Consider the following 20771-nt stretch of genomic DNA (forward strand, 5'->3'; position numbering starts at 1 on the left):
ATCTTTCCTCAATCCATATAAGGTCAATAATTTAAAGACTCTTAGGGCTACCTTGAGATTTAAATCAAATAGCTTTCTTGTCAAGTATCATGGCATAAAGCAACATGCGAGACAGCAGTACTGAAAACACAATCTAGAAAGATAAGCAAACTTTGCCCTGCATACAGATAGTGTTCAGAATTTCCCTTTTCCCTATTTCCAAGAAGTACACAGAGTTCTAAGAAGAACAGATTATTTCAAATCTGCTTCCTTTGATGAATGGCAGATTTCCCATCTCTGTCTCCTGTTTATAGCAGGGTTTGGGGGGAAAATATCTGAATGTATTTTGAGCTCCTGTTAATTGCACAGATGGTAGTTTTGCCAGAGGTCAAAACCATTTTGAGTGAGATTGTGTCCCACAGATGTAGTCGCCACAATTGAAACACTTTTTCAGATTGGAGCCCGGACTGTTCAGTAGTGTCCATGTATGGGGGGCGTGGGGTGCTCAGACCTGTAATCAGTGCACAGGTGTCCATGTTACAGAGACCACCACCACAAATGGCAGGAGATGGTATACTACTTTGATTACAGGGAGAGGTCAAGCATCATGGAAAATGAACTATTCTTTTATTGCTGGATAGAACTGGTCCCTCCAGGTCAGGATTGAGGTATATTTGTGGGCAGGGAGGCTGCATATTGGAAAGTCTGCAGCTGTTCTGTTCATAAATGGATAAAATCAGTCTCCTGGGCTGTTAGGCTGGCACCTTTTTATGAGAAATAATCCTGCACAATTATTTTAAAATCAGAACAGTCCCACAGCCTTTTTGTTCACTTTAAGCACTTCAGAACTTAAAATATCTTAAGTCCTTTACTGGATGGAGCCTGAGCCTGCTCTTGCTGTTGACTTCAGTGGGAACTTTACTGGTCCCCTGGTCAATAAACAGCCCTTATGCTGGAGCATTGGTAATTAATGTGCACTCCATCAGCAATTCTGCCTTGAAAAGCAGAACTGTTTTTTTACAAGTGTCATGAGTTTTGTTTTGCTTTACTTTGAAATCTGGAGCTGATGTGGTTTTATTACTCTACGTGTTTAACTTTTTCAGTGGTTTGTATACAATGATTTACTTCCAAAAACCCATTGGGTTTCCCAGTGTTGGAGTTCTCTTTCTTTCTAATGAGTGTGTCCTGCCTGTGTGGGTTGCTGATTCAGGGCCAAACTGAAGACAATGGGAGAGTAATGCATACATATCCAGCAGCAGGATGTGGGCTTTAGTCTGGAAAATACAGGAACTGTTTATGATTAAACGATTTTTCCTTTAAAAAAGTCAAGTTGGAGAGTGTCTAGGCTCTCTGGAACTACCAATGCAAATCCTGTAAAGGTCTACTCAGCCCTTCATCCTCCTAAGAAAGAAAAATTGGGTTCCTTGTAGTTTATTACAGTAGGGTAGGTGTCTTTCCTTTGTGACTTTAAAAACTGAAGGCCTGTTTACTGTGCATGGATATTAAATATCCTGTGGCATTTTTCATCAGAGTAGTGGTTTGACCCAATGACCCCAAAGTAGCTGCTTTTCAGTGGTGCTGTGTGTATAAAGTGCTTTGTAATCCTTTTAGATGACAGACACTAGGTAAAAATGTACATTATTGTTTACCATGTTGGAGAGAACGCTGCAGAATTCATTCTGAAAATGTCAGTGAATTAGAAATCTGCTTGTTTGTTTCAATTATATCCGAATTTTACGCTTAACAAAGTACCATTGAATATTGACAGGCTTGAAATCTTGGACAAATTCATCCCTATTGTAATGACACAAAAGACAACAGAGTGAGACTGTGTGTATGAATCTAGTCCATTCTGTCTGTTTCGGCCTTTCATATTTAAACTTTTTTTTTTTTAATAAAATTCCTCATCCTAAGAGAGCATCCAAAGACACCCATCCCACTGGACCCATTACAACTCAGCAGTCTGCAAAAAGTTCAGTCATAGGGTATCAGTTAAGCATCTTAACACTTTGCATCCCTATAACTCTAACTAATTTGTGGTGTTTCAAATTTTTGTAATAATAATGATAAAAAAGATTCCTGGGCTGAGGCCATGTGAGCAAAGGTCTGCCAAGAGTCAAATGCTTATAGCAGTAATAAACCTTTGTGAAAACAGGAGTCTGGTATATAAACAGCCAACCACTCAGCTTTTGTTTTAGCAGAAAGCTGTGTTTAAGAAGGTGTATCCTTCACCAGAGGCAATGTTATGAAAGCTAGCTGTAATACAATAAACCCCCATAAGATCATCAGTTTGATTCACTGGATTTAGTTTTAAGTGGTTTAAAAACTTGTTGTTGTTAATTATTCTTGTTACCATAATGCCAAGGAACCCTAGTCATGGACCACGATCCTGTTGTGCTAGACACTATAGAAACACCTGCTCCTGCCCCAAAGAGCTTTCAGTCTACATACAAGACAGCAGTTGGATACAGACAGATGGGAGGACTACAAGGAAAAAATGAGACCGTATTGGTCCACATGATATGCAGAACTCTCTGCATACCAGCAGCTTAACTGTTTTATGGATGTTTATGGGTAGCTCCTCCCAGGCATGAGGGGCAGCATGGGAAAGCACGAAGGTACTTGTTTGAAAATGTAACAATTGGGCTGTGGAGGCTGGTGTCATGGGCCGATGGGAGGTGGGAGTCAACCTCTCAATAGTCAATGAGAGATGGTGGGTGGAGTGGGGATGGGCTGTTGAAGACCTTCAAAGTGAAGACAAGTAGCTATGTTTGATGCAATAGAGGAGGGTGTGCCAATGGATGGAGTAGAGAGAGGGGAGACATATTCAAACTGACAGTCTAGAAAAATGATCTTTGCAGTAGCATTCTGAATGGGTCTGAATGGGGGTAAGATTACGTTTGTCAACACCGGAGAAAAGGATGCTGCAGTAACCAAGATGCAATATGATGAGAGCCTGGATGAGAGTTTCATCTGTGTTCTGGATAGGAAAGCTTATATCTTAAAGATGTTATACAAAAAGAATCTGCAAAATTTACACTTAGCCTGGAAGTCAAGATGTGGAGAGGCAGAGAGAGGTCCAAGCTGAAAATTACACTCAGGTTATAGACCTGCATGTCAGGCAGGATGGTGATATTGTCCACAGAGATTGAAAAAGGAGGTAGCAGGGTGGATTTGGAGGGGAGAGGAGATTAAAAACACTGTTTTAGTCATGTTGAGTTTGAGCTGATTCCTAGAGATCCACATGATTTTAGTTTGGGCAGAAGGAGGCGCTCTGGAGTAGAAAGGTAGATCTGAAAGCTGCAAGCATAGAGATGATAGTTTGTGTTTGCAGAGGAGATTACCCAGAGATAAGGTTTGGAGAGGGGGTGAGGAGAATTGGCTGATGGAGGGATTAAAGGTAGGAGGACAGAGTCAAGAAGAAGAGCATGGTTGGTGGCGTTGAAGGCAGCTGAGAGGTCAAGGAGGATGAGGATGGAGTACTGGTTCTGAGCTTTGGCTAAGAAGAGGTTATTGGAGACTTTGATGAGAGTGGTTTTAGTGGAGTGCAAGGAGTGGAAGCCAGATTGGAGAGGGCCTAGGGTGGAAGTGGAAGAGAGGAATGCCAGACAGCAACTGTAAACAACATATTCAATGAGCCTAGAGATGAAAGGGAGGTGAAATAGTAGTTAGAGAGGCAGGTGGAGTCAAGGGTGGGTTTTTTGTGATAGCAGAGACCAAAGCATGCTTGTATTGCCAGCTGAAAGAGCCAGACAAGAATTAGAGGTTAAGGGGAAGAGTAAGGGAGAGGACAAGAGTGGGTGTGAAGAAGACCAGGAGGTGGGATAGGGTTTCTAGGGCAAGTGGAGGTGTTAGGGGAGGAGAGCAGGTGAGAAGCTTCTATGTCTGTGATGGAGAGAGAGAGTTGTGGGGCTGGGGAAGGAAAAGCAAGCCACAGGGAAGAGGAAGCTCCCATTGTATTTTGTCAGTTTTCTCTTCCGAGAAAGAAGTGAAGGCTGGAGAAGGGGAGCGTTTGAGGAGTGAGTGAAAGGTGGTGAAAAGGTGGCTGGTGTTGCGAATGTGTGATCCAGTTAAGTTGGAGAAGTAGAGTTACTTACCTAGGAAGATGGCAGAACTGAAGGAGAAGAGAACAGAATTTTGTAATGGAGGAAGTTGACCTGACACAGGATTTCCGCCAGAGTCATTCTGCAGTGTGAGAGCTGAAGCAAATGAAGTGGATATTGGGGGTGAGGCTGGCCTGGTAGTTGGTAGGACAGACTTTGCAATGGGAGAGAAGGGCAAAAGAGTCAAGAGTGGAGGAGAGTGAAGTGTGGAGAGATTCAACAAAGGTATATATGAAAGAAAGGGGAGGGAGGAGAAGTCTGAGAGCAAATGAGAAATCAGCAATGCTGATGGACTGAAAGTCATGAAAAGGCTGAGTGACCGGCATAGTGTGGGGGACTGATGGGCAGTGCTGAAAGGCATGAGGTAATGGCCAGAGAGGGGGAAATCGGCAACAGAGATAGGCACCAATTCCATGGGTATTCTGGGGCTGGAGCATCCACAGGGGGAAAATTGTGGGTGCTGAGCACCCATCGGCAGACCCCATCAGCTCCCCCCAGTGCTTCCCGCTGGCTGGCAGACCCCGCAAATAAGCACCTCTCTCCCCCTCCCCGTGCCTCCCACCCAGTGCAATCAGCTGTTTTGCAGCGTGCAAGGAGGGGGGGGAAGGAGCAAGGACGGGGTGGAACTGGGTGGGAAGAGGTGGGGTGGGGTGGGGCTTTGGGGGAAGGGGTGGGGTGAGGGCGGGGCCTGAGGCAGAGTACCCCCTGGCACTTTGGAAAGTTGGTGCCTGTAGCACCAGAGACAAGAGACAGCTGTGCTTGGTGAAGACCAAGTCAAGTGATGGGCTCTTTTGGTGAGTGGGAGAACTGAGCCAGGGCTGCAGGTTAAATGAAGACATGCAGGCCAGGAAATGTGCAGCTAAGGGGTCAGGTGAGGCATTAACATGGAGCTGAAGTTATTGAGGATGAGTGTGGCAGACTAAGAAGAGAGAGCTAGAAATCAGGGAGGAAGGCTGATGGGGAGGAGTGAGTTGAGTGGATGGTAGATGACAGCAACATGGAGGGACAGAGGAGAGATGACTCTATGCAGTGCTGTTCAAAAGAGAAGAAAAAGGGGGATGGGGGAGGAGGGACAGGTTGGAAGCAGTAGAAATGGGAAAGGAGAAGCCTGACATCTCTGCCATGGTCTGATCTAGGCAGGGAGTGAGAGAGAAGGAGAGGCCTCTGTAAGAGAGGGCAGTTGCAGAGTCCCCTGACAGAGGATGGGGTTGAGGTCTCTGAGAGCCAGGGGCTGGAGGGAGTGAGATATGAAGAGGTTGTGGATGACTTATCCTTTTAGAAATGGAGTGGGCTTTCCAGAGACATCAAGGGAAAGGAGGGGATGGGCAAGAGGCTCAGAATGGTGTCATGAGACGGGTGGAGATGGATGTGGGAGTTGGAGAGGGCAGGGTTGGATGAAGGGCCAGAGTTGGGACAAATGTCACCAGAGGTGAAGAGGAGGAGGGGTGGAGATGGACTTGTGCTGAGGGGAGGAGAAAGGATGGGGGGTGGGAGGGGGAAGAGGAGCAGATAGAGCTAGTGGGAACTGTAGTGGGGTGAAGGTAATAAGCATAGGAAAATGGAGCCAGTAGGAGGATGCGGAGAGGAGAACGGATGCTATGATGCAAAAGAGAGGCATGATGAGAGTCATGGGTGAGTGGCAGATGGTCAAGATTACAAAAATAAAGTTTGAAAAATGTTGTGAAGCTGTACGTCTAGAAGGCAGATGGAGTGTGGTGTTTCACCCTGCCAGAGAGGGGGAAGTGGAGGGCCATGCTCCGACCTGGAAAGATCTGGTTGGGAGGGAAACATCTTGGAACAGAAGTGTGTCTCTGGTGCTTAAAGAAGATAGAAACCATGTGAAGCTGATTTCCTGCACCTTACAAATGATAGCTAAGCTTTGAGAGACAACTTTCAAATAATAATTTCTCCATTTCTTGATGGGAGATACAGACTAGTGTACTGTGATAGCGGTTCTTACAAAGGATCTCAGATGTGTCTTAAGAAGACTGGGAACCTGCTAAATAAATAATTGGCCAGTGAGATCAATTTCAGTAGCCCATTCAGTCAGCTTTATGGCTTTGTTTACTTCCAAAGTGTGAGGTTTCAGAGATGTGACTATTTCTTTTTGCTTTGTTTTTGGCCATAATTAAGCTTTTGTCCTGTGGGGTTTTTATGTTTTGGATCAACCTGTCTGGGGTCTTTTTGATGATGTTGGATTGCTCGTCTTTTAGATGCTAACATATAACTGAAATAAACATTAAACTGCAGTGGGAGGGTACAGACCTGGCCACTTGCAGTTTTGTGTTGGATCTGAAGGGCTGTGGAGTATTTGGTAAATATATTTTCTGAGAATCTCATATTTTTGTTTCAAAACTGGATTATAATTAGTTGCTTCACACACAGAAAGCTGGATATAATGCCTTGCTTGGCTTTTAAGCACAGCTTCAGTCACATGCATTGCCAGTGAGGTTATATTGGGTAAACAGAAAAACATCATTGGAACGTTAATCTAACTTTTTACTCCAGGTGTGGTTCCCTCTGTCTGGGTCCCTAGCCACATTTATAGCCTTGGGAGCAACCTTCCCATTGGGGTCTTGAAAAAGATCTTTGAAAATAAGTTATATTTTTAGACTGGATTTTTGTCTTTCCAGTCTCTGCCTGCCAGGGATAGATTAAGACTTAAATAGAACCTAGAGCCACCAAAACTTCAGGAACACCTAAATCTTCAAGTCACCTGTGGACAGACTTCATCTGAGTCCACTTTACCCTTTGACAGACTTTCTGCCAGCTTCAAGATGTCGTTTTATCTTAGGTCACTGAACTTCTTGTTAAGTGCAGCTTCCTAGCCCACTCAGCAGGCAAGGGCTTGGCATTTGTTTTGTCACCGGCTTACTGCTGCATCTGGGCCACTTCTGACTAAGGCAGCTCAGATTCCTGTGGTCTGTCTCCCCACTGCACAACTGAAGGCAGGAACTGGTGGGAGCAGTTCTAATGATGTGTTTGGCAAAAGCAGCAGAATAGTTCCCAGGGATCTGGCAGGCATTATCCCAGCAGACACCATGCTGGGTTATTGTCTATAGTGAGAGAGATTTTTCCCCTTCTGCCTTCTTTCCTATGGGGCTGTCTTGGGGATGAGCCGGACACCACCCTCCTTGTTTGACTATATAAGGACATCTTGCACTAGTTGTCGCTATGCTCACTGTGTTCTGGGGAGCACAAAGACTTCTCTTTCCTATTTCTTCCCTCCCCATGACCCCAAAGAACAAACCATCAAAAAACGAGAAAAGGAGGCCTTACCATAGAAGATGAACATCTTGTCACCATCCAGAATGATCACTTACTAAGCTTTTAAATTGTCATTGTGTAATTCTTGCACCAGCAGTGCCTGTAAAGGAGTAATTGTCATGTTAGAGATTTGACTGTCAATCTGACTTGAGAGAATTGCTTGTGACATACTTCAAGCGTATCTGTGATACACAAGAACATAACAGAACCTTACACAATAATTGAACTCCACTGGTATCTTTCTCAGGAAATCTGTGGTGCTCACCTGCCTAAGTATCATTCTCAGGAGGACAGTGAGTTCTCGCTTTGTTGCAGTGTGTTTCTCAGGTGATCTGCAGTAATAATTGTGTTGCTGTTAACTAGCAGGGTAAAATTCAGTGATGTTATTTCTTTCAAGATCAGATAAACTGAAGAAATAACAAATCAGTTCATGCTGAAAGGAAATTACCATTTTTGTTCTGAATGTTATAAGATTTAGGTCACCATTCGGGTTAAAGGAGTGTTGGCAAGCAGTGTGGTTATGTGTCATTGGAAAGCCTCAGAGAAGCAACATATGAGCTGCATTGAGACATTGTAAAGAGAGGAGACCTGGAGTAACCATTAGTTAACAGTTGGGTTTTTTTGGTGTTTTCATTTAAGGAACAGGCTTCTGTACAGTTGATATATTAGTCACGCTTGGTTTTAAATTTAGCCTTTGTAAAGTTAATTAAAAATATGTTCAGTGACAATCTAGAAATGTAGGCTTTCAACTTGTATTTTTCATTACTGCTTTAGAAATCTACTTGCCAAATAGTCTACTACAAAAGTATTCTAATAGTCTGAAATCAAGAGGGAAATGCAGGCAATGTGCATTACATCCGCTTAGGACCGGTTCTGAGCCCATTAAAATCAATCGCAACACTGCCATTAACTTCACTGGTGCAGGATTAGGCCTATAGTGTCTATCCTTTAAAGGCTAACATGAGCTTTATGTGTTTATATAAAGCCCCTTTTGTAAACCTTAAAGCATATCACAGAAATAGACATAGAAGTCACTAATACATATAGAAATACATTTAGGGCCAAACTGTGAAGTCCTTATTCTGGTTTTACTTAGCCATTCTCAGGCAAAACTCATATTGAAAACTGGGAGCATTGCTTGAGTGAAGACTGAGCAAAATATTCAATAAGGACTTCTGGATTTGGGCCATGGAAATCAAGATAGTATGTATAGCAATCACTTCACTTCACATAGCTGCTGCTTAACGCAATACAGCACTGTACTATCAATAATTTAGGGACTGGAAGTGAAGTAAAAGAACATAGGAAAGAACAGAATTACCAGGAACATAAATGAGCATGATTTGTTGCGGAAGAGTCAACACGGCTTTTGTAAAGGACAATCATGGCTCACCAGTCTATTTGAATTCTTTGAGGGAGTCAACAGACATGTGAACAAGGGTGATCCAGTGGATATAATGCAGTTGGACTTTCAGAAAGCCTTTGACAAGGTCCCTCACCACAGGCTCTTAAGAAAAGTAAGCAGTCGTGTAAGCAGTTCTAGTAAGTAACTAGAAAAACGTAGATTTTTATAGGTTTTTTTAATCAGAGAATTTTGGGTTTTTATCACAGAAAACTAGGATTCCTGCTCATAAATGATGTGGAAAAGGTGGTAAACAGTGAGATGGCAAAGTTTGCAGATGATACAAAATTACTCAAGATAGTTAAGTCCAAAGAAGACTGCAAAGAGTTACAAAGGGATCTCACAAAACTGGGTGATTGGGTAACAAAATGGCAGATGAAATTCAGTGTTGATTAATGCACTTTAGAAATCATAATCCCAACTATACATACAAAATGATAGGGTCTAAATTAGCTGTTACCTCTCAAAGAGGAGAACTTGGAGTCATTTGTGGTTAGTTCTCTGAAAACATCTGCTCAATGTGAAGCAGCAGTCAAAAAAGCTAACAATGTTAGGATCTATTAGGAAAGGGATAAATGAGATAGAACATATCATAATGCCATTATATAAATCCATGGTACTCCAGACCTTGAATACTGTTTGCAGTTCTGGTTGCCCAATTTTTAAATAGAGATATTAGTGTTAAAAAGGTATGGAGAAGGGCAATAAAAATGATTAGGAGTGTGGAACAGCTTCCATACGAGCAGAGATTAAAAAGACTGGGACTTCTTAGCTTGACTAAGGGAGATAGGATAAGAGGTCTGTAAAATCATGAATGGTGTGGAGAAAGTGAATAAGAAAGTGTTACCTTCATATAACACAAGAACCAGGGGTCACCTTATGAAGTTAATAGGAACAGGTTTAAAACAAAAGGAAGTACGTGCACATTCAACCTGTGGAACTTGTTGCCAAGGGATGTTGTGAAGGCCAAAAGTATAACTGGGTTCAAAAAAGAATTAGGTCAGTTCATGGAGGATAGATCCACAATGGCTATTAGTCAAGATGATCAGGGGTGCAACCCCATGCCCCAAGTCCCTAGTCTCTCCCTGTCTGAAGCTGGGTGTGGACAACGGGATGGATTGCTCGATGATTGCATATTCTATTTGTTCCATATGAAGCACCTGGCATTGGCCAGTGTTGGAAGACAGGATGTTGGGCTAGATGAACCATGATCTGACCCAGTATGGTTGTTCTTATGTTCTTATATCCAATTAAAATGATAGGTGTTGTAAAAATGTCAGATCACTATCATCCAAATGCTTTTCAAAGCACTGCCACAAATATTGACTGGACAGACTAACTAGAAAATCTTATGGTGTGATGTGGTATAAAGGTTTCATATGCAATACATTTGGTTTGGGCACGTAATTTATGAGTGACATTGTTACCTGGGTGTTTGTGCTGGGTTACGTTTTGTTGGGAAGGAGGAAATATTTCTGGGGTAGCTTGGTTTAAAAAAAAAAGGGGGGGGCTCTTTGAAGTTTCTGAGGGATTTGAAATGTTAGTATAAATCCTGGGGGAGATGGATTAGTTGTGAAAGATGCAAGGTAATATTTATTTCATGGCTCTGCAGTTTATCATGAGTATCTTCTCCACATATGTGACGTATGCAGTATAATTTCAGTTATCTGACAATCCTAGTTATCTGAATCCACAGTGTGTCCCCAGTGTAGCCCTTAGTTAATTGCACTTCTGTTTATCCAAATGCCTGGTAATCCAAAACTTTTGGTTGTCCCCCAGGCCATTTGGATAAATGGGAGTGTACTACATATGGAAAGCAACAACTAGTTAATAACGCACAGCATGACAATGATACATTTTAGGACAGGAAGTGAATTAACTATAACCCTCAGGGAAAAGACCTGGGCTTCATTGTGGACAGTTCTATCAAAGTATTTACTCACTGTGCAGCAACAGTCATTAAAACAAAGCAAATGTTAGGTTCTATAAAGGACTGGGGGGAGAAAACATAAAAATATTGTAATGCTATTAGATAAATTGTGTTTAGATCTTATCACACCATCTCAAAAAGATGTAACACAAACAGAAGAGGTCCAGAGATGAGAAATGAAAACAGAGGCCTGGAGAGACTTTCAAATGAAAAGACTGAAATTATTAGGATTGTTTAATTTAGGCCCTGACCTCATAAAGTCTTGTTAATTGAACTATAAGCACAGATATAAGCCTTTGCAGGATTGGGGCCTTACAGTAGAGATGAATAAGAGGGCATGAGAAAGGTATATTAAAATAATGAGTGGTAAGGGGAAGGTAAGTTGGCTGCTTTTGTTTTCCTTATATCAAGGGGATGTTCAATGGAATTGAAAAGTGATAATTTTAAAATGGAAATACATTTTTATATCGGCCATAATTAACCTGGCGGACACATTGCTGGAAGATGTAACCGTACAGCTTAGAAGGATTCAAGAAGAAATTGATATTTATGTGGATAATGAGAACAATCACAGTTACATTAGATAAAATTAGACGAGAGAGAAACTTTCATGCTTCAAGGCATAAAACAACCACAAATTCTCTTTCCCAACAGGCAGGTTATTCCACAAGTCTATTATGAGAATTCTTGTACCTTCCTCTGAAGCATCTGGTTCTGTCCATTGTCAGAGACAGTGTGGACAGTGATGTGTCAGTTACTTTGTGCCTATATTCATCAGTTTCTTTTTCCAGTTTGTCTGCAATCAGAATTTAGTAGACAGATTATAATTACTCACAGTAGAATTTGACAGGACACCATGGCTAATACCTCTAAACTCATGAAAAGAGCCATGAGAACTTTAGTGACTTGTAGATGTTAGGACAGAAGTGGGCAGACTATGGCCCGTGGGCCACATCCGGACTGTCCTGCCCAGCTCCCGGCCAGGGAGGCTGTCCATCCTCCCCTGCAGCCTCAGCTCGACACCAGCGCTCTGGCCCGCCGCTCCTGCCGGGCAGTGGGGCTTTGCTGCTCTGAGCAGCATGGTAAGTGGTGGGGGGGGGTGTTGGATAAGAGGCAAGGGGTCCCAGGGGGCAGTCAGGGAGCAGGGGGGTTTGGATAGGCGTGGGAGTCCTGGGGGGGGGCCTGTCTGGGGGCAGGGGTGTGAATAGGGGTTGGGGCAGTCAGGGGACAGGGAGTGGGGGGGTTGGATGGGGTGGGGTCCCGGGGGTGCCTGTCTGGGGGCGGGGATGTGGATAGGGGTTGGAGCAGTCAGGGGACAGGGAGAAGGAGGGGTTGGATAGGGGACGGAGCCCTGGGAGGGGGTGGTCAGGGGACAAGGAGCATTGGATGGGTCGGGGGTTCTGAGGGGGGTGGGAAGTGGGAGGGGGCGGATAGGGGGCAGCGTCCAGGCTCTTTGGGGAGGCACAGCCTTCCCTACCCGACCCTCCATACAGTTTTGTAATGCCGATGTGGCCTTTGGGCCAAAAGGTTTGCCCACCCCTGTGTTGGGACCTTATTATAACATCATTTCTGATTTCCCTGTGGGCCCTGTTTTTCAGAAGTGCTGAGCACCTGCAACCTCATTTCTAGTCAGTGAGGCCCATGAGTACCCAGCTCCACTGAAATAGGTCCTGTATTATTTTCTTTCTGCAAAACAGGCTGTATCTCATACTGTTCTGTGTAGGTTTGCGTGTATCTAGGAGTCATGTGGCTTGCTCTTTGCTTTACTCTACCCAGCTACGTAATAGCCCTTATTAAAAAAATAAAAAGACAGCTAGAACTGAGCATAGCATTCTACATGTGGCCTCATCAGGCCCTTATGAAATGGAAGAATAATGTCCTTTGACTTGTGTTCAATACCCTTTATTTATACACGGCAGAATTGTGTTTGCTTTTTGTTACTACTTCTAAGCATTGTGCTGAAAGATTTAATGTTCTGCTTACTTTAACCCCTCAGATCTTTCCCCTGAACTGTGTTCAGTAGTGCCCAACCTTTGAGGGTAATACTTTTAACAAATTTTCCTGCTAGCCTCTTACATTTCTCTACATTTAATTGCATAAGCCATCTGTTGCTCATTCTCCTAACTCATCAGAATGAGGCTGCCCTTTGATTTTGATGACAGCTTTCGCAAGTAAAGTGAAATTGGCAAATTTGGTAGTTCCCACCTGGGTGTGAAAATGTCTGCCATTTTGCATTGTAGCACTGACCTTTTGCTCCATCAAACAACTATGGCTAAGGCCTGATAGGTGTTTTTGGTCCTGATGTGATACTGATGTGCAAACTAAAGCCCTGATTTTGCAGTCAGCTCTGTAGGGGCAGAGTCTTGCACTAGTAAGGTGTTCATTGCTGGCATGAGGCACAAATGAGATTATAGCTGCCATTCCAAAATGCTTCCTCCTGCATCTTTACATCTCCTATCATTTAAAAAACAACGTGACATAAGTATTACCAATGTTCATTAAGAATAAACTGTATATTTTATTCTCTTAAATACATTATATATTACTTACTTACTATGCAAATTTATGGAGAATTTATGAATACTCAAAATGTGTCATCTAAACTAGACACGCATCATGATCTAGGAGTCAAGAGGCCTAGAGTCTATTTCCAACTGCTATGGACTCACTGTGTTGCCTTGAACAAGCTATCTGGCTTCTCTGTGCTTTCGTTTCCTCATCTATGATAAGCTTACTCATCTTTGTAAACTACTTTGAGATCCTTGGATCCAAGTATTATATTTTATTATCATGGCATAGTGTACATGCCTCTGAGAAAGAAGTCTTATGCAGTTCATATGTTATAACAATTAGTTCTGTACCGCGGCAAAATTTTCTTGATCCGCACTATGAAACTCTATTGTGTATACTAGTAGTGCAGTGACTGTGTAGGTAAATACACTCAAAAGCTCACACACAGGCATAGTCTTGAATATTAGAACCTGTTTTGTTAAGGGGAAGGATTCTGGCAAAGGCACTGGGGTTGATCCCCCACTCTTTCTAAAAACTGCCCTTTCACTTTCACGCAGACCCCACCGGAGTTGAGCAAAAGGGCATAGTTTAACATACACAGGATAGTACTTTCCTGGAAGGGGGCTGCTGTGTCAGCATTTGGAATGCATTCAAGTGCTAGTATGGGATCTGTACCCTCAGCCTCATGGGCCAGAGCCAAGAATGCTACCCACTGAACCATAAAGACACCACTAAGATGTCGTCATTTCAAACACTTCCTCTCTGTGACGTTGTTATATTCCATGCTTTCATCCATTTTTTTCTTTTAACATTCTTCCCACCCTGTGCTCTGAGGAGCAGTTTAACGTCTAAGTATTGGTTTTTCCTTTCTTTCTCATATGCATAGTACAGCTCTTCCATAGAGGTTCCATTCTTGTGCCTGTTCTTTTCTGCTCGCCATTAGTTTAAGATGTATATCCAGCAGCTTTTTCTTTCTTCTTGGACAGTTCATGGATTCTCTGTTTGTTCAGGTGTAATAATAATATAATAAATATTATATATTTCAGTTATATATAGTAGCATCTTTCATCCAAGGATCTCAAAATGATTTGCCAGCCTTAACTAAGCTTCATAATAGCCATGTACCAGGAAGTAGGTACAAGTCAGCCCACTTTGTAGAGCCCCTGGTTCAACTCTTCAGAGAGCCCCAATGCCCGTTACCCCAGCATTAAAACTTATGTAATAACTACTGTCACATATTCTAAGTCCAGAGTAGTGTCCTCCTGAATGAGCTGCTCCAAAAGGCAGCTGTATGTTGTATTCACCTGTATATAAGGTCATTAGAGGAGCTGATGAGACTTTTGGGCTATAGCGTTATCCTAGTACAGGTACAGTTCTCTGTATCTTTCTGAATTAACCCAGATTCCACAGTTTCATTACTTCCGAAATGTGTATGAAACATTTGTTGAATAATGACAGGCAGGGGGGCAGTTGGAGGACGGTTTAAGTATCCAATAGAAACAAATACACACAGCAATATTTTATTGTGAAGACAGCCATTCATCACTTGGACCACTTTCTTTCTGGGTTGTACCTCCTGCCCTTGCTCTTTGTCCGTTTGCCTTTTCAGACTGGAAGCTCTTCAGCACAGAGATGGTGTCTTGTATTTTGATACAGCAGCTAATATGGGTGCTGTTGGAAATAAATAATAAGTACTAATAATGCACTCCATTTGGAAATCAAGTTCCTTGCATTTTTAAATCCCAGTTCTTTTCTCCCATTGAGTGCTCCAGATTGATGCTGGCTGGGCTGTCAGCGTGCTGGCTACATTTGCTGTACAAAATGTGAATGAACTCTTGCGCACTTACTCAAGCCACAAGATTTTCATTCCTCTCTATGCAAAAATAATTCTCTGTTTAGAAAAAAATTGATTGGCAAGAAGAGCTAGAGCAGAGAAGAGAAGAACACCGGGTGCCAGCTCCTGTTGTGACATTTAAAAAAATATTGAACAGGAAGATGTAAGAACACCCTGGGGGAGCACTTGCTTTGTCTTACGCCCTCATGTTAATTGCTTTGTATGTAAGCTAAACTTGTTTTACATCCCCCATTAGATGCTATCACATGCGTGTGTGTGATTTAGCTTAAGTAATTTGAGCTAAAGTTAAATAAGCCACTCTTAAAACAAAATAAGAGTGTCTACACAGAGTTCAGCGCTGCCTTAACCAGGTTAACTGATTTACATTAAACTAGTGCAATTTTCTCATGTAGACAAAGTCTAAATCTTGGGGAGATGGATTATTAGTTAAGTGTTGCAGACAGTGAAAATCTCTCACTCCTGCATGATTATTTACATTGGATTCAATAGCAGTTTTCTCTGATTTCTTGAGTCAATACGATTTTATTTTTCATTCTGTGCCATACAATGCTGTATACTGTTTAAATAAGCTTTGTAATCTGAAAACAAAGCCACAGATCCAATGAGAGTAAATAAAGCTATGTAGACTTATGCGATATGTTTATATGCATAGTTCTGCAATAGAATTATTGCTTGCAACATCTTTAAATCCATCTCAAGTTCAGCAGTATTGTTTACTGTCTCCCACAGTCGTTCTTTGTTTCTAGCAAGTGCACAGGAAGTGATTATTAGCTTAATAATTAAGTTAAATCACATTACTGGAAAGAAAAACGTTGTTAACTTTTCTTTTTATGGGGGAAGGTATTGCAGTTTTTGAGAACCCAAAAATATAATTACTACTACTAAAAAAAAAAAAAAAAGCCTTACTCCTTTTGACTACACGTGAATCTTGTTTTTTGTGATGTTGACCTTTTATTTTCATTCATCACAGTGACTTTTACCACATTAAAACTAACTGACTATATTTGCTGTATTGATAATTCCTCTGACCAAACAGGAGAGTGCAGATATGGGGAAAAATCATCCCTGTGAATAAATGTTGAATGTAGTTAAGAGATTAGAATTCCACTTCGACAAATTTAGTTTCTGTTTCTGTACGTAAATTGTGAGCAACCTTCTGCAGTGGAAGTTTTGTGGGAGTAAGAAGAGCAGGATCAGTCCCTGAAAAATCTCCACTCTGTGTATGCACCGTGTAATATACAACATCTGAGCAGGTTGAGAAGGTGAGGATTATGGAGAACTTTGGAATCACTGAGCATGAGCTTGCTTAATGCAGTTTGGGAAGGCATGAGTTCATAGAGTGCAGCTGGACACGGGGATTGATTTCAGAAAAGCCAGTTCTGGGAAATGATGATGTCTAGGGCCATGGTGTCCACTCCTCTGATAAAACCAGTAGGAGTAGCACAGAGGATCAGTCACCTGGCAGAGTTTCTAATGAAGATTTCCCTCAAGACAGAGGGGGTGGGGGATTGCAGATTAGCTAGGGGGATTAATTATTTTACTATTTTACAGCACCAAGTAGTGTGCCGGCTATTTCACAATACAGATAAGACATGATCCCTGCACTGAAAAGATTCAAGTCTAATTTGAGACAATGGTAGAATGAAGGAGGAACAAAACAAACAGGTGGAGATTAGGGAGGAAAGAGAAGGGGACAAAACAGTAAAATACCACAGTTAGTCAGTAAAGGCATGTGCCCAGCACGGTGAAGTTGACTCACTTCTTGTGCCATGGTGATACAAATGAGTCTTCAGGAGGGATTTGAATGTGGAAAGGTCTCATGGGTTGAGCTCTGACAGGAAAGTTAGTCTGTATGGGGTGGTACAGCAAACGAGATGGGGATAGCTGAGGGAGAAGTGAACTAATGGGGTACTGAAGCTGGCATCATTGCTACATTGAATGGTTGAGGGTGGTGCAGTAAGTGACTCTTAAATGGGCAAGATTATGCAAAGATTTGAAGATGAGCATAAGAAAAACTAAATGGCATGGAGAAGAAGCCAGTGTAAAATTTCAAAGATGGATGTGGCACAAGCAGATTGACAGGCTAGGATGATGATTTTAGCAGCTGGCGGGTGGTGATGTGGATGTCTTGAAGGCATGAAAATTCTATCACAGGGGACTTCTAAAACTAGATTAGATAAAACACCAGAAAATGTACCGTGGGAAACTATGCTGCAGTGATAGGGATATGGATTAGATTAACCAAATGGTATTTCTGTAGTTTCTATAATTCTTCCATGCGGGATCTTTCTAATACACACGGACAATGTGGTTCTGGAAAGACCAAAAGGGAATAAGGCTAACTGGTGTTTCCAGATGAGCTCTTCAGACTGTGTAAGTGATTAAAGTAAGGAAGCAAGATTACTAGTAATATACGTTAGTTAGACTTGCTGCTAAATTGGTGCAATTTATATGTTTGCCATTTAAGCAACCTCGTCAGTTATTCACATGACATATTGTATAGTCTGCCTTTGCAGCACATAACGCATATCTAAGTGTATTTTGAAAAAGCATTTTGGTGGTGTTGTAAAGGCTAATCTTTTATTTTAAAAGATATGTATGTTTTTGTTAGTTTATTTTCTTGTTCATTTAGGGTAGTTGGATTTGTGCTATTGCCTTCTTTATGGCCTTTTTAATGTATCCCCATTTCCTGGCCTGCCTTCTCATCCTGTCAGGAAGGGTTCTGATGGTATTCTGTAATCAGTCTTTTTTTGTCACTGTAGCAGCAGCAGACTCTGAGGCCCTGTAGGAATTCAGGGCTCTTCTGTTGAGATCGTTCAGGTGCTAAAACCCTGTATTAAGCTCCAGACTAGTTATGCAGAGGTGGTCTTGGAGGGAAATCCTAAGAACAGCCAAACTTGGGAAGGAATCAGGATGAAATGTGTGTTGTTCTGTTGTTTTTGAGTTGCCGATAAAGCCAAACCTCAGGAAGGGGTGAGTTTGGACATTGGCCCAGAGTCTGTATGATCTCTGAGATCAGGGCATGGACACAGCTGTTTTGCAGTCACCACTTGTAACTTCATTCATCTGCTTGTTAAAATGAAAATAAACTGTAAGTAGGGGTTAGGTTGGGGATCCTCACTATCTGTGAGATTGAATTTGAGATTGGGAATGAAGGCCCCCATTCTGCAAAGTGCCGAATGCCTCCTGAGAGAGCACTTGGCACCTTCAGGAGGTGCTCAGGCCCACAGCTTAAGGGCCCAATCCTACTGTCATTGTATTAATAGGAATTTTCCTAATGGCTGCAATGGGAACAACATGAAGCCATAAAACAGCAAGGAGTTAGGCCCTGTCATAAATATAAAGGGAAGGGTAACCACCTTTCTGTATAGAGTGCTATAAAATCCCTCCTGGCCAGAGGCAACATCCTGTTACCTGTAAAGGGTTAAGAAGCACAGCTAACCTGGCTGGCACCTGACTCAAAGGACCAATAAGGGAACAAGATACTTCCAAATCTTGTGGGGGAAAAGGCTTTTGTTTGTGCTCTATGTACGTGTTTGTTCTCTCTTGGGACTGAGAGAGGCCAGACAGGAATCCATCTTCTCCAACCCATCCTAATCCAAGTCTCCAATATTGCAACCAGTATAGGTAAATCAAGCAAGGCAGATAAACTAATCTTTTTGTTTTATGTGAATTTTCCCTGAGGTTTATTCCTGTTTTCTGTAACTTTAAGGTTTTGCCCAGAGAGGGATCCTCTCTGTTTTAAATCTGAATACCCTGTAAAGTATTTTCCATCCTGATTTTACAGAGGTCATTCTTTTACCTCTTCTTTAATTAAAATTCTTCTTTTAAGAATTTGATTGATTTTTCATTGTTCTTAAGATCCAAGCGTTTGGGTCTGTATTCACCTGTACAAATTGGTGAGGATTATTATCAAGCCTTCCTCAGGAAAGGGGGTGTAGGGCTTGGGGGGATATTTTGGGGAAAGACGTCTCCAAGTGGTCTCTTTCCCTGTTCTTCGTTTAAAACACTTGGTGGTAGCAGCATACTGTTCAAGGACAAGGCAAAGTTTGTACCTTAGGGAAGTTTTTAACCTAAGCTGGTAAGAATAAGCTTAGGAGGGTCTTTCATGCAGGTCCCCACATCTGTACCCTAGAGTTCAGAGTGGGGAAGGAACCATGACAAGCCCAAGTGTGCACTAATCTTGAATGCCTCAATTTTTAGGGTATGGAAGGGCTCTCAAAAACATACTCAAGGAAAGCTAAATGTGTATGGTTGATTTAGAAAAATCTTTTTAGTAAATCTCTTTTTTGAAGATGTACTCCTGGAGAGGTATGAAATTCCAATGGTTAACACACTCCTACCTGGTTTATTTTATACTTTCTTTTGTTCAAGCATCATTGTACTTTAATCTCCCACCACCCCAAAAATATTTGCGTATGTGGGATAGTTGTAACTTGTGTCTTGCTTACAGAGGCACCAGCCCCAGAATTGGCCCACGAGGATTTTATAATTACATCTTGTAGGCAATGTTCCTTTTATATTTTTGCTTCCTCTAGCATGTACAATATTTGCAATGGGGGAAAAAGTATGCGTGTGTGAGAGAGAATGGGGTACAGGTTAACTGTTGAATTATTAAATCTGATAGAACTGTGAAATCAAAGAAAGAGAAATGACCCATGCTAATCTTTCAGATCCAGTTGTCTTGGTTCAATGAGGGCAGAGAGTTGGATCGGAGAGGTGGGTGAAAGTCCTTGTGAGAAGCTAGGCAAGAATCAGAATGATGAGGGATTTTTTATTTAAGTTTAGTTTAGTTTTTGTAGGAAAGACTTAGGAAGTTTCACACTTTTTTGGAAGCAAAGGGAAGGTAAATATGTAAATCACATGAGACAGTTAGACATAAAGGCTGGGTCTGAGTGATCAGTGCATCTACAGTTTTGAAAAGCTTCTGTACTGCATAATGAATCTCTCCATTCTCAGAGGACGTCCGTCACCATGAGTGAAATAGTGTGCACTCCTTAGCTGCATAGAAGCTTGCAAAAAATGGGTCAAATTCATAGGTGAGTCTAAGTAGACTTACTTGGCTGAGATTTTCAAAGCCATCTAGAAGATTTCGACACCCCATTTCTATTCATTTTAATGGGAATTGCATAGGCACTTCTGAAAATCCCAGCCACTTTTGTTTGTTTACTTATTTAGACTCCCTTAGATTGTCCAGCTATGCTAGAAGGACTGGAGACACTGGATGTGGTTTAATTAAGCTGCAACTTATTTCTTAAATGTGTCTGTGAGTACCTGGCAGATAAAAGCATACAGTTCATATAATTCCATAATCATTTACATATACTTGGTGGAGGCTGCTCTCAGCCCTCTCTTTTACCCAGCCTGGCCCTCCAGCCAACTCGCTAAGCATTGAGGGGAGCTATAAAGTGGGGGAGGGAGGTTGACACCATGCCGTACTACTCATAGGAGCCCCAAACTCCCCTCCTTATAAAGGATTACCTCTTTTATATCCTGTACCAATCCATTTTATCTGATCACCATATCCCTTCCCTCTGGAGTACCTGCACTGGACATCCGCCCCAAGCTTACATAAAGAGTTGCGACATCATAGCCTAATCTGCGTTTCATGTTTGCCCCAACTAAGCCCCAAACCCGTTGTGGGGAAGGCAAAAAACAAAACAAAAAAACCAACCCAACCCCACCTTGCCTTGGCCAATCTGATAGTGAGGGGAAAAAATTCCT

General features: G+C 42.1%; 1 protein-coding gene across 10 annotated transcripts in view; it reads left to right on the plus strand.

Moving 5' to 3' along the window:
- RGL1 (ral guanine nucleotide dissociation stimulator like 1) overlaps positions 1–20771 on the plus strand; it is a 152123-nt gene that overhangs the window by 49341 nt on the left and 82011 nt on the right. The gene's annotated exons all lie outside the window — the stretch shown is intronic.

Source organism: Dermochelys coriacea, chromosome 8, assembly GCF_009764565.3.
Source record: "Dermochelys coriacea isolate rDerCor1 chromosome 8, rDerCor1.pri.v4, whole genome shotgun sequence".
Lineage (NCBI taxonomy): Eukaryota > Metazoa > Chordata > Testudines > Dermochelyidae > Dermochelys > Dermochelys coriacea.